The sequence below is a fragment of the Schistocerca piceifrons genome, chromosome 4 (assembly GCF_021461385.2).
Source record: "Schistocerca piceifrons isolate TAMUIC-IGC-003096 chromosome 4, iqSchPice1.1, whole genome shotgun sequence".
NCBI classification, from domain to species: Eukaryota; Metazoa; Arthropoda; class Insecta; order Orthoptera; family Acrididae; genus Schistocerca; species Schistocerca piceifrons.
Genome location: NC_060141.1, coordinates 15,857,490 through 15,871,822, shown reverse-complemented (window position 1 = coordinate 15,871,822; position 14,333 = coordinate 15,857,490). Strand labels below are relative to the sequence as shown.

The window sequence follows — 14,333 nt, the reverse complement described above, 5'->3', positions numbered from 1 at the left end:
TGTATAAAGGTACTATATTCGCAACTATCGGTTCCACGTCAGTATAGACATCAACATTATGAAAATATAACCATTATAAATCTGAAGATGCGTCTGTACTGACGTCAGCCGGCAGTTGCGATTAAAGCACCTTCATACATCTATGCGGCTTTCTGAAACGCCTCATCATTCTTCCTTTTTTAATTGTTATAATCTTTTGATAATTTAAATGGTTCTCGAGTGTTGAATGTTTTTAATTGTTATTCACGACTAGGCGTCGTTTCGCCTCTTTTCAAGTGTTGAGAAACATCCAGTGTAGCGATATCCGGGTAAGATGTTTAATCCTCAGTATGTGGGGGCTACAGTTTAGGCCGGAGCGGCTTAGTGGTGTTATGGGACTATTCACCGATCAGACCGAGAACAAGAACCAGGATGTTTATTTCAACGTTCTCAGTGACCAAGAGCCACCCATTCTTCTCTGTCTCCTTGATAAAAACAGTATAATGTGCACACTCTCGTCCTGACAACAGCTATGTGCCCAAGGCTGTGCGCCGGCCGCGGTGGTCTAGCGGTTCTAGGCGCTCAGTCCGGAACCGCGCGACCGCTACGGTCGCAGGTTCGAATCCTGCCTCGGGCATGGATGTGTGTGATGTCCTTAGGTTAGTTAGGTTTAAGTAGTTCTAAGTTCTAGGGGACTGATGACCTCAGGTGTTAAGTGCGATAGTGCTCAGAGCCATTTTTGAACCCAAGGCTGTGCGAATTCCTTCCTGGTTTGACTCACGTACCCCATATCGCTCCTCAAATGGCCAGCTAAATCAACCGATCCTCCCACAAAATTTCTGGGATTATATGTAACAGAAGGTGAAACGAGATACCCACCATCTCGATATTTTGTTCCTCTGCGTGATCTAATCGTCAACGGTTGGCTTCAGCTCAAATATTAGGACTGAATTTCTCATCGAATGGAGACCATTTTCAAGGCTACAGGAAGTTTTTCTCGGTGTTACTATGGTTTACCCTGCGATGTCCGATTCATTTCCTAGTGTGCTTACCAGACTGTTAGAAACATCTCTAAGACAGTAACTGATATCACTGAACAAAAATAGTGGGGTGGCCGATAATTACGTATGACGACCCCACATCACATGGGAGGACAGGGTCTAGAAACTCTGACTAAGGCATGGAAAAACAATCATGGACATGAAGAGAATGCGCGAGAATAGAGTGGAATGGAAGAAGCTACCCGACGTTTGAAAGCTTAAGGGGTTGAGGAAGAAGAAGAAGATATTTGTCTGATTGTAGTGTTCGTAATTCTGGACAAATAGTTTCGATATGACACTAATGTATAGTCTGAGAATGGGGCAACGGTCACAGGACATGAAAGCGTCACTGTATAGCAGACAACATGGCAGACAGGTATATGGCTGGTTGGTTGATTTGGGGAGGAGACCAAACAGCGAGGTCATCGGTCCCATTCGGTTGGGGAAGGTTGGGGAAGGAAGTCGGCAGTGCCCTTTCAAAGGAATCATCCCGACATTTGCCTGAAGCGATTTAGAGAAATCACAGAAAACCTGAATCAGGATGGCCGGACGCGGGTCTGAACCGTCGTCCTCCCGAATGCGAGTCCACTGCGCCACCTCGCTCGGGGCGGACAAGTAGTCTCTGGAACACCGTGTACTTTGTATGCGTCTGTATTCTGAAACAATCACTCGGAGGTCAGACGGAGGAGAGCAGTCGAGTTTGGACGAAATGGCCCCTCTGTGTTAACAACTGCATAACGACTGTAAGAATAATCAATAAATTTGACGCTGCTGGTAGTGTTTTGCATGCGAAGAGAGCGGGTACGCACCGACGTACGCATACCGATGATAACAGTGCTCGTGTGTTGGAAGCGGTTAACTCGTCCCCAGGGAAGCTGAAATCTCAAAGGCATATGTCCAGAGAGCTGAACATGCGCACAACACTGCAGAGAATAATGAAGTATTTGAAATTAAAGACATATCATCTACGTATGATAAATGGTTATTGTTGTTGTTGTTGTTTCAGGGAGAAGATCAGACAGCGAGATCATCCGTCTCATCGGATTAGGGAAGGACAGGGAAGGAAGTCGGCCGTGCCCTTTCAAAGGAACCATCCCGGCATTTGCCTGGAGCGATTTAGGGAAATCACGGAAAACCTAAATCAGGATGGCCGGGCGCGGGATTGAACCGTCGTCCTCCAGAATGCGAGTCCAGTGTGCTAGCCACTGCGCCACCCACCTCGCTCGGTTTTGATAAATGGTGTTAATGATGATGATCTGGATAGACGCTTGGAGTTCGCAGAAAAATAGCTGGAAATGCTGAAGGAAAATCCAGGTTTGGAAGATTACATAAGGGTGTTTTGAAGGACAAAGAATATCACCATCACTTACTCAATGTGGCCGAACCACGGGACACCATCACAGAAGAGTTTCTCAGGATACCAGGGAGGGTGTGTCGAGCTACTCGTGGCAACGTTGCTCTTCGTCCCCAGGCGTGTATCGATTTGGGTGGTGCACTGGTGGACCACACCATTGGGAATAGAGGTAAAAATTCTTGTAAGGAAAGATATCAAAGTGATGTGATTGTGTTCAATTTCATGTTCAAATTACTTTGCTAAGTTTCTGTACCACTGTCTTATGGTCTACCCTGTGCACCTCCTTAACGATTCTACGAGGGGCGTTTGAAAAGTCCGTCAAAGTCCGAGAGATGGCACCACCGGCGCATATCGAGGTCATGTTTAGTTATTAGCATCTTTGGAAAGAACGGGCAGCAGGGTTCAGCCATATTGGTCTATTTATTTGTGTTTGGCATTCGTGTGAATCAAGGAAGTCGAGTGATTGTCAAAAAATGGACGAAAACGAATTTCATGTGGTGATTAAACATTACTTTATGAAAGGCAAAACGCCTCAGGAGACTAAAGAGAAGCTTGACGAACATTACGGTGACTGCATTTTCGGTTAGAACAGTTTATAAGTGGTTTCAAAATTTTCGGAGTGGCCATATGGGCACAAGCGATGCTGAACGTTCTGGGCGCCATGTGGAGGTTAAGACTCCAGAAATCATTGATAATATCCATGATATGGTGATGGATGACAGAAGAGGTAACGTGCGTGAGATTGCTAGTGCTGTGGGCATCTCAAATGATCGGGTACATAATATTCTGCGTAAACATTTGGACAAGAGAAAGCTATCTGAAAGATGGATTCCACGATTGCTCACGCTTGACCAAAAAATGGAATCGTGTGAAGTGTTGCAAGAATGGTTTGCAGCTGTTCAGGAAGTATCCGCAGGACTTCAAGCGTCGTTTCATCACTGTGGATGAAACATTGATACATTACTATACTCCTGAGACCAAACAACAATCTAAACAATGAGTTACCAAGGCAGAATCTGCACCAAAAAAGGCGACGACCATTCCTCGGCTGGAAAGGTTATGGTGACTGTCTTCTGGGATTCGCAAGGGGTAATCATCATCGACTATCTGGAAAAGGGTAAAACTATTACAGGTGCATATTTTTCATCGTTATAGGACCGTTTGAAAACCGAGCTGCAAGAAAAACGCCGGCGATTGGACCGCAAAAAAGTCCTTTTCCATCACGACAATGCACCATCACACACCTCAGCAATTTTGGTAGCAAAATTATTGGAAATAGGATTCCAACTCGTTTCACATCTCCCCTGTTCTCTAGACTTGGCTCACTTGTACTACTATTTGTTCCCAAATTTGAAGAAATGGCTGGCAGGACAAATATTTTATTCAAACGAGGAGGTGAATGCAGCAACTAATAGCTAAATAATAATATCACAAATTGAGTCCGCTTTGATGCAAGCACAGTGTTAGTTGTTTATTTCTTTATTATCCCAAACTAGTGTCGGCGACTAATATCACCATCGTCAGTGTTTTTTTTTTAATCTAAAACATTCAGAAAATGGTATGGTTGTACAAACACAGTAAAACATAATTACATTATATAAAAAGACGGCAACAGAAAAGGAGCACAGAAAATATGTCACAAACAGCGCCAATAATAGCTTAAAACATGCTGTAGCATACAATAAATAAGGTAGTATAAAAGTATCAATATAAAACTATATTTCAAAAGACGATTTGTAAAAATGTAATTATGTTTTACTGTGTTTGTACAACCATACCATTTTCTGAATGTTTTAGATTAAAAAAAAAAAGACCACTAATGATGGTGATATTTGTCGCCGAAACTAGTTTGGGATAATAAAGAAATAAACAAATAACACGGTGTTTGCATCACGGCGGACTCAATTTGTGACATTACTATTTTTCTACGCAAACACGGACCAAATGGAAGAGTTCCAAGATAATATTATTGTTTAACTAATAACTACTTTGCAGACTTGGACAATTCCTGTTATTCGGAAGGGATCAACAAATTAGAACAGCATTGGACGAAGTTTATAAGTCTAAAAGGAGACTACGTCAAATATAAAAAATGTTTGACCCCAAACGCGTGAGTAGCTTTTATTTCTGCACGGACTTTTCAAACGCCCCTCGTAAATGTGGCGAACATTTGCAACATTTTTACTTACTTCCCCGCTGTTAGACGCACTGGCGCGATATGCTGCCTGTCACTCAAAAGAAATTTTTCCCCGTACCGCCTACCTGATAACCTCGTAAAACCGTGCAGGGACCCCCAGCCTGCCGATTCGGAAGGATGGCGTGTGCGACGGGCGAGAGGGCGCCTTTGGCGGGTTAGGGTCTGCCGCCGGCCGCGTCTCCGCACGGCTGCCCTCTTTCGTTTACCCGGTGGTGCATCCCACCCCCCTCCGCCCCAACCTCCCATTTCCTACCCTTCTGGCTCCTTTTCGGTGCAGACGAGCGAGCAAACAGCTGCCGACAGGCCAGGGGGTTGCGTGGGGCGAACCCCGGCTTGTCCATCGCGTGTCAACCGTCCGTGCACGCAGAATCGTCCGCCCCTTCCGTAGGCGCCCGTAAACTGATAAAAAATTCTCTCGTCGAGATCTTCGCATTCAACAGACTAAGAGTACCACCATCCGATTTCTCAGTACAAACGATTGTACCACACTGTTTCATCCCTGATTCCTCTGTCTTAGCATCCTTTTTGTGTGCAGTAGAATTTGCTGCAATCTCATGCTCAGGAAGTAACGGGGAACACTAGTTGCTGATGTTGCAGTCTTCACTGCCATGATTGGTTTGACGCAGCTCTCCACGCTAAATTATATTGTGCAAGAGCCCCCATTTCCACTTAACTACATCCACGTCAACCTGCTTGCTACAGTCAAACGCTGGTCGCCAATTTTTCGCCCCATACATCCCTTCGATACCAGTCTGATGATTAGCTTGTGCCGCAGGATATTTCTTTCACTTAAGTGGTGCCCTATATTTCGATTCTCCAAGAGATTCCATTCAGTACCTCTTCATTAGATAACCCGTGTTCTCATCTAATGTTCAGCATTCACCTGTAACACCAAATATCAAAAGTTTCTGTTCTCTTGCTGTCTGAACTGTTTATCGTCCTTATTTCAAGGCCGCACATGGGTTACATTGCAGACGAATACCTCCTCTAACGCCTCTATCATACTTATTGTATTGCATTATATTGTATGTTAACTGGGGACCTATAAACGACGGAGAGGCTCCTTTCCCGCCGCAGCCGCAGTGGTCCACAACCCCACGACGACTACCGCAGTCCACTGTACCCCTCCGCCGCCCCACACCGAACCGAGGGTTATTGTGCGGTTCGGCCCCTGGTGGACCCACCCAGGGAACGTCTCACACCAGACGAGTGTAACCCCTACGTTTGCGTGATAGAGCAATGGTGGTGTACGCGTATGTTGAAAACTTGTTTTGCGCAGCAATCACCGACATAGTGTAACTGAGGCGGAATAAGGGGAAACAGCCCGCATTCGCTGAGGCAGATGGAAAACCGCCTAAAAACCATCCACAGACTGGCCGGTTCACCGGACCTCGACACTAATCCGCCGGGCGGATTCGTGCCCATCATACTTAAGTTTAATATAAACTGCACGTATTTCTCCTTTTCCGAAATGATTTTCATTTCATAGCCAGTCTGTATTTTATATCACCTCTACTTCGGCCGTCATCAGTTAATTGCGGTGCAATGTAGACTAGCCTCCCCGTGGTGCACCCTGGGCAACGTGATTTTTTATCACGGCTAAATAGTCTACAAATCTGGCTGCTGGACCTGTGAGGATTTCCCAGCTTTACAGAATCAGCACAGACATGAACGCGAATACCCGAAACAACGGTTCCTCTCAGAACCCGTTGACCAAGGACATTGGAGATGTCCTTAAAATCCTACAACTCAACGTAGAAGGAATGAGTAGAGCTAAATCTGACTACCTAATTAAAGTCCTGGACAACCATTCAGTGGATGCTGTCTTGCTCCAGGAAACACATTGCGCCAACGAAAAGCAGTTGAAAAATATATGCAAACTTCCAGGCTGTTCCCTTGCTGCAGCAACTTACCACGCTAACTATGGCACTGCCACCTACTTTAAAAACAACATTGACCAGGTCCACGATATAATAACACACACTGACCCAAGCGCCTACGTCATAAGAACAAAAATTGCTGATATTGAAGTCATCAACCTCTACAAATCCCCAGCTCAGTCATGGAATGACTCTGCTATTTCCAACATACAACATCCTACAGTGATAATGGGCGATTTCAACAGCCACAGTACCCAGTGGGGATATCACAACACCAATGAGGATGGGGAGGGAGTAATGAAATGGGCGGACATAGAAGACGTCTTCTTGATCCATGATCTAAAGGATAAAGGGACTTTCCACTCGGCTAGATGGAAAAGAGACTACAACCCCGATCTGTGCTTTGTTTCCAGAGACGCCAAAAAGCTACCATTACGGCCGGCCGCGGTGGTCTAGCGGTTCTAGGCGCGCAGTCCGGAACCGCGCGGCTGCTACGGTCGCAGGTTCGAATCCTGCCTCGGGCATGGATATGTGTGATGTCCTTAGGTTAGTTGGGTTTAAGTAGTTCTAAGTTCTAGGGGACTGATGACCTCAGATGTTAAGTCCCATAGTGCTCAAAGCCATTTGAACCATTTGAGCTACCATTACGCTGCAATAAACAGATCTTGCCTGATTTTCCTCGTAGCCAGCACAGGCCCGTCCTGCTACATGTCGGTATACAGATTCCAATAGTGAGATCTACACTTAAACCTCGATGGAATTTTGGCAAAGCCAAATGGGAAGCCTTTACCGCCGAAATGGACCACAACATCCAATGGATCCCACCCGCATCGAAGAACTACAACCGCTTTGTGGGATTACTCCTAGCCATTGCCAAAAAACACATTCCCAGAGCTACAGGAAAACTTATATTCCCGGCTGGAGCCAAGAATGCATAGACCTATATAATGCATATTCGCAAAACAACGATCCTGGAATTGCGGACGAGCTTCTCCAATGCCTGGACTCAGCAAGACGAGAAAAGTGGCACACTCTCATGAAAAATACGGACTTCAAGCACTCCAGCAAAAAAGCCTGGTGCCTTCTTAAAAACCTAGGTGAAAGCTCCATTAAAACCTGTGTGGGTGGCAACATACACCCCAAAGAGGTAGCAAACAGAATAGTTAACCTTACGAGAAAAACACCACGCAGCAACAAGGATAAGACTATGAAAGTAAAGAAAGAACTGAGAACCAAGCTCCGACAATCTACACCCGACAACAATTTCTCAAAAACCTTTACCATCCTAGAGATCACAGAAGCACTGAAAGAAATGAAAATGGGTAAAGCGGCTGGTTTAGATGAGGTCTACCCCGAGTTCTTACGGCACCTAGGACCTCGAGCTCTATTGTGGCTAACTCAGTTTTATAATGACATCCAACGATCGGAAACACTACCACCACTATTTAAGCAAACCAAGATCGTCGCCATTCTTAAGCCTGGCAAAGATGGAAAGCTCCCAGAGGACTATAGACCTATAGCTCTTCTAAGTGTATGCTACAAACTATTGGAGAGACTTATTCTCAACAGAATAAAACCCATTGCTGAGAATTTCATTCCTATTGAACAAGCCGGATTTAGACCCGGTCTGCTGTGATCAAGTATTATCTCTTACCACACATATTGAGAGCGGATTTCAAAGGAAGAAAAAGACAGTCGCCGTGTTCATAGATCTATCGTCAGCATATGACACAGTGTGGAGGGAGGCAATGATTCTTAAACTCCAACGCATTATTCCTTGCAAGAAAACGGCTACCCTAATCAACAATATGCTTTCAAATAGATTTTTTTAAGTACACCTAGATGGAGAGATAAGCAAGAAATATAGGATAAATGATGGCCTGCCCCAAGGATCCGTGCTAGCTCCATTACTTTTTAATAATACATCAGATCTACCAGAGACATCTTCTAAGAAGTTTATCTATGCAGACGATATTGCTCTCACATAACAACATCAAGACTTCCACAATTCCGAAAGAATCATTGAGGAAGACCTTATTAAAATGGATGAATATTTCGAAACATGGAGGCTCAGACCTAATACTTCTAAAACCAAAGTCTTCTGTTTCCACCTCAACAACAGACAGGCAAACTATGCACCCCACGTAGAGTTCAGAGGTCAGCTGCTTAGCTACAATCCCCTCCCAAAGTATCTGGGAATTACATTGGACCGATCTCTGACGTACAAGGAGCACTTATACAAATGCGCGGCAAAAATCAAAACCAGAAATAATGTCCTACACAAACTCACTGGAAGTAGCTGGGGAGCAAGCGCCACAGTTCTCAGAACATCTGCTCTTGCACTAGTATATTCGGTGGCTGAATACTGCGCTCCGGTCTGGCTAAACAGCACCCATACAGCAACGGTGGACACCCAGCTAAACGACACCATGAGGCTCATCTCGGGCACTGTTAAACCGACGCCCCACCAATGGCTCCCGGTACTGGCTAACATAGCCCCACCTCGTCTAAGGCGAAGATCTGCACTGAAAAGGGAATGGCAAAAGTGCGCTAACAACCGTGACCTACCCTTACACGAAGATTGCAAGAATCCCAGCCACAGGCTCAAGTCTCGTAAGCCATCATGGAGATTAGGGCAACAGCTGATCGAGGACAATTATGATATCGACGAAGCCTGGCGTCGGGAATGGAATATGTCTAACCCTGATCACCTTAACTTAGTCTCGGACCCAACCGTACGGCCCGAGATCTTCGATCTTCCCAGAAAATCTTGGACAACCTTAAAAGCGTATGCGAACAGGCTATGGTAGATGTAATTACTGGAAGCACAAATGGGGACAGACTGACTCACCCAACTGCGACTGTGGGAATCCACAAACTCTACATCATATCGCAACGGACTGCCCTACGAGGAGATTCCCTGGCACAACGCAGGAGCTGCACCTCCTGGAGGGAGATGCTTCTGGCTGGCTGAGGGACTTGGACATACAACCATGAGTCTGGTCTACTCTTCTCCTTCTGAAAAACCTATTATTAGATAATATTACTATAATTTCTATGTATTTTTGTGTATTTTGTGTTTTACTTCCTTTTTAGATCTAATAATTGTTTGTTGCCTGTAACATTGACCATTCATTGTTTTGATACGTTGTTTGTGTTACTACTTGCTTACTGCTGTATTCTATTAGCCATACGAAATATATATATATATATATATATATATATATATATATATATATATATATATATATATATATATATCAGTTAATTTGCTGCCCCTTTTTACGTTTGGTCGCCGATTTGTTACGACGTCTTGTGTAGCACCGCTACAAGTTATATTTTATTTAGTGTCAAAATCATGTAAACAATAAGCAAAACGCTTCGGTAAACCGTGTGACGCTAAAAAGTACTTACGCCACGCCAGAACATTTAATTTTTAAGAAATCTCGGACATACAAAAGCAGCTATTGTTGGACTGCTCCACGTATGAGAGAAACATGAAAATGTAAGTTTTGTATTCATTGTGTATTTGTTAATGTCTATTAGTTTAACGCCCTTTTCTTTGAGAATATATTGATGCTTCACTTTGCAGAAAATCTCTGCTTATTCTTTTCTTTAAACTCACCATGATTTTTCAATGTATGTAAGCTTTGTTAAAGGTTCCCTCTTCGTCGCGGTATCTCGATTGTATTCGGGAGGACATTAATGTGTTCACTTTCCAATCTGATAACTTTTTACAAAATTTCACTGTTTTGCATTCATTTCCATTTTTTTATTATCAAATAGGTCCCTTAGGTATTTTCATCGAAGATTCTGATTGCATGAAGGCAATCCGGGTCAAACGTTAATCACGAAACCACCTTCGTGTAACCAAACCTTACGTCTCCTGAACACAATCGAGAACCGACGCATCGGCGATCATACATTAATTTTCCTCTCTTTCCAAGTCGTACCATAAGCGGCAAAGCAAAACTGCCGTAAGTACGCAATCTAGTGTTATAGGTTGCATTCTTTATCTTCTCTGCAAACATTGCCAGATATTATCATCATTACTGTTATGTATGATTAAATGTGTGTGAATAGCAGAATCTATAACACTAGACCTTCCGCTCTAGTACGACGAACTGCAGTCTGATTCCTGTAGCCTCTGTAAAGAACCTTTCGCTCGCTGTATTTTTACCCCCTGTAGATTATGGCTTTCAGAGTATAAAAGTATGATTACGAAATCGTACATGATGGAACAAAGCTGATTTGTAGGCAGTGGAAGGCGACTGTTAAATTTTTAAATTAGATTTTTAATGTTTTTAACTTTTTGTCCTCTATTTATGAATTTTTCGTAGAAATTTGATGAAAATCGATAAAGGAAACGGTTAAAATTTAGAATTTGTTGAAATCACTCTTTCTGTTACAAATAACAAATAGTTCCAAAACAGTATGCGAATTGTCCATCATATACACTCCTGGAAATGGAAAAAAGAACACATTGACACCATACTTGCTCCGGACACTGCGAGAGGGCTGTACAAGCAATGATCACAGGCACGGCACAGCGGACACACCAGGAACCGCGGTGTTGGCCGTCGAATGGCGCTAGCTGCGCAGCATTTGTGCACCGCCCCCGTCAGTGTCAGCCAGTTTGCCGTGGCATACGGAGCTCCATCGCAGTCTTTAACACTGGTAGCATGCCGCGACAGCGTGGACATGAACCGTATGTGCAGTTGACGGACTTTGAGCGAGGACCTATAGTGGGCATGCGGGAGGCCGGGTGGACGTACCGCCGAATTGCTCAACACGTGGGGCGTGAGGTCTCCACAGTACATCGATGTTGTCGCCAGTGGTCGGCGGAAGGTGCACGTGCCCGTCGACCTGGGACCGGACCGCAGCGACGCACGGATGCACGCCAAGACCGTAGGATCCTACGCAGTGCCGTAGGGGACCGCACCGCCACTTCCCAGCAAATTAGGGACACTGTTGCTCCTGGGGTATCGGCGAGGACCATTCGCAACCGTCTCCATGAAGCTGGGCTACGGTCCCGCACACCGTTAGGCCGTCTTCCGCTCACGCCCCAACATCGTGCAGCCCGCCTCCAGTGGTGTCGCGACAGGCGTGAATGGAGGGACGAATGGAGACGTGTCGTCTTCAGCGATGAGAGTCGCTTCTGCCTTGGTGCCAATGATGGTCGTATGCGTGTTTGGCGCCGTGCAGGTGAGCGCCACAATCAGGACTGCATACGACCGAGGCACACAGGGCCAACACCCGGCATCATGGTGTGGGGAGCGATCTCCTACACTGGCCGTACACCACTGGTGATCGTCGAGGGGACACTGAATAGTGCACGGTACATCCAAACCGTCATCGAACCCATCGTTCTACCATTCCTAGACCGGCAAGGGAACTTGCTGTTCCAACAGGACAATGCACGTCCGCATGTATCCCGTGCCACCCAACGTGCTCTAGAAGGTGTAAGTCAACTACCCTGGCCAGCAAGATCTCCGGATCTGTCCCCCATTGAGCATGTTTGGGACTGGATGAAGCGTCGTCTCACGCGGTCTGCACGTCCAGGAAGAACGCTGGTCCAACTGAGGCGCCAGGTGGAAATGGCATGGCAAGCCGTTCCACAGGACTACATCCAGCATCGTCTCCATGGGAGAATAGCAGCCTGCTTTGCTGCGAAAGGTGGATATACACTGTACTAGTGCCGACATTGTGCATGCTCTGTTGCCTGTGTCTATGTGCCTGTGGTTCTGTCAGTGTGATCATGTGATGTATCTGACCCCAGGAATGTGTCAATAAAGTTTCCCCTTCCTGGGACAATGAAGTCACGGTGTTCTTATTTCAATTTCCAGGAGTGTATATTATAAAAATTCACTCTTCTTGTTGTTCATCTAAGTAGTTTGAAAGTCACTGAATTTTGGGGGTAAAAGTGAGACTCGTGAACCAGCAAAAAGTGGTGAGAGGTGGAGAGTACCAGCCTGAAGAGGCCCAGTCACTGAGCAGAGGAGCACGCTCTTCGACGTTTTGTAAGATATTTCGTAATGAGTGGAAATAAATGTAACTGGCGAAGGGGAAATGTCGCTCCCTCGGCATTTCTTCATAGAAGCGAGCGATGAAACCCTCGACACAACAACAAAAATACGAGGTTCAGAAAAGGAATTCCTAGGAAACTTGTAGGGGAGTCGTTTAAATAAGGTGTTACATGTGTCGTACAGTATGGTATGAACACGTGTTCAGAAGGATTTACAAAGTCTATTCACTAAGCAGCATTTCTAAGAGTTATAAGAAGACATGAGACGTGGAACAGTCTTATGTGTGTGAATTTCTAAGGGACCAAACTGCTAAGGTCATCGGTCCCTAGACTTACACACTACTTGAACTAACTTTAACTTACGCTGAAAGCAGCACACACACCCATAACCGAGGGAGGACTCGAACCTCCGGCGGGAAGGGCCGCGCAATTAGTGACATAGCACCTCTAACCACGCTGCGAATAGTCTTAAAGCTTAAGCCAGGAAGGGCACAAGAAATGAAAAGGAGATGGTCCCACAATAAAATAATATGACACTGTTGACACGAGTGTACCTAATGGGGTTCTGCAATTTAAATTGTAAATACTTTATTTGTTGACAACGGTAACGGCATGAGTCGGGGGCAAGCAAGGTCGCTGCCGGAAGAGAGCCGCTCGCCGTGATACGCTGCCACGTTATTCTGTGTACTGCGCTGCTGTCCGTCTGTCGGTTACCGAAACCAGGGAAGCTTTGGCACGCGGCATACGCTACAGCGGCAGCGGCAGCGGCAGCGGCAGCGGCCAAGCCACAACAAACCCACCTTACCACGTATAAATACAGGGCTGTACGCCCAGGCTGCTCATCGAATAATTATGGAGACATCGAGTCTACGCTTGCGCTGTAGTGCGGGCTTCCGCCAAGAGACCACCGTGACTCAACTAAATGGACCGCCTGTGGTCAGCTGCCGCCGCCGAGGGTCGAACCGAGTCCCCGCCCCCCCCCCCCCCCCCGGCACCCACCCACTCAGCCACTGGGCGTTCGGCAGGGCCAGACGCCGCCAGCCGGACACACATCTGTCTCGGTTTACAGAAATAAGTGTCCAAAATGCTTTCCGCCTTGTTCTAAGCACTTTTAAAGGCAAAAGTACCTCTGCGTCTGGAAGCGAAGCATATGCTTCGTGATATGTAAGCTACAGGGTAAGACGGGTAATATACAATATGTGCAAGAACCAGAGGGAACAATAGAAGTGGAAGATCGAGAACAAAGTGCATCGATCAAAAAGGGCGTAAGAGAGGGATGTAGTCTTTCGCCGCTTCTGTTCGATCTGTACATCGAAGCAGCAACGATGAAAACGAAAGAAAGATTCAAGATTAGCATTAACATTCCAGGAAAAAGGATATTAGCGTTAACATTGACTGATGAAACTGCTGTCCTCATTTGATGTGAAGAAGAATCACAGGTCCCGCTGAGTGGAGTGAACAGTCTAATGAGTACATTCCCTGTATAGAGAGTAAATTGAAGGAAGACGGAAGCAAAGGGAAACATCAGAAATGAGAGCAGCGAGAAACTTAAAATCACAATTGGTAATAACGAAGCAGATGAAATTAAGGAATTCTGCTACCTGGGCAGCAAAATAATCCATGACGGACGGACTAAGGAGTACATAAAAAAGCAGACTAGCACTGGCCAAAAGGGCATTCCTGACCAAGAAAAGTCTGCCAGTATCAAACACACGTCTTAATTCGAGGAAGAAATTACTGAGAATGTACGTTTGGAGCACAGTATTGTATGGCGGTGAGAGATTGACTGTGGGAAAACCGGAGCAGAAGACAATACACTGAAGCGCCAGAGAAACTGGTCTAGACATGTGCATTCAAA

The 14,333-nt window shown here is 45.6% G+C and overlaps 1 protein-coding gene across 1 annotated transcript in view; it reads right to left on the bottom strand.

The window, feature by feature from the left end:
• The window catches only part of LOC124795540 (discoidin domain-containing receptor 2-like), a 590,808-nt gene that overhangs the window by 122,696 nt on the left and 453,779 nt on the right, over window positions 1-14,333 (bottom strand). The window lies entirely within an intron of this gene.